Consider the following 762-nt stretch of genomic DNA (forward strand, 5'->3'; position numbering starts at 1 on the left):
ATCCCGACCATTTCCAGCGATTTTCAATTTTTTCATTTTTGGCCAAATTTACAAAGGCTATAGCCTTTGTGTTTTTAGCGAAAATTGATTGGTTCGGATTTCGACGGAAAAGTAGTCAAATCAACAAGGTGGCCCAGGGGACCACAAAACTACATTTGGTTCAGCTAGAAACCACCCCATTTCAGAGAAACTTGAGTTTTAAGGGTGGTCATTTGAATCTGGCGGTCAGCGTACGATGGGCTGCCTACCTCGCAGGCAAACCGGTCCAAAAACAGACGTATCTCACTTAAAATGGCCCGGCGGCGTGAAACTTCGACGCAGAGATTGAAAAAGGATTCAGTCTGACCAATCCCAACTATTTCCAGCGATTTCAAATTTCCCATTTTTTGCAAAATTTTAGCGAAAATTGATGGGTCCGGATTTCGACGGGCAAGTAGTCGAACCGACAGGGTGAACCAAGGAACCACAAAACTACTTTTGTTTAAGCCAGAAACCACCCCTGTCCACAGAAACTTGCGTTTTAAGAGGAGGTCTTTTGAATCTGGCCGGCAGCGTACGATGGGCTGCCTACCTCGCAGAAGAACCAGTCCAGGAAAAACAGGCGTAACTCACTTGAAATGGACCGGCGGCGCGAAATTTCGACATTACGACATTTCCAGCGATTTTCAATTTTTTTCATTATTGGCAAAATTTACAAAGGCTATAAATTGATGGGTCCGGATTTCGATGGAGGAAAATTCAAATCGACAGGAGTGAACCAGG

This window comes from Frankliniella occidentalis, unplaced genomic scaffold (genome assembly GCF_000697945.3).
Source record: "Frankliniella occidentalis isolate FOCC.00 unplaced genomic scaffold, Focc_3.1 Scaffold33, whole genome shotgun sequence".
Taxonomy (NCBI): Eukaryota; Metazoa; Arthropoda; class Insecta; order Thysanoptera; family Thripidae; genus Frankliniella; species Frankliniella occidentalis.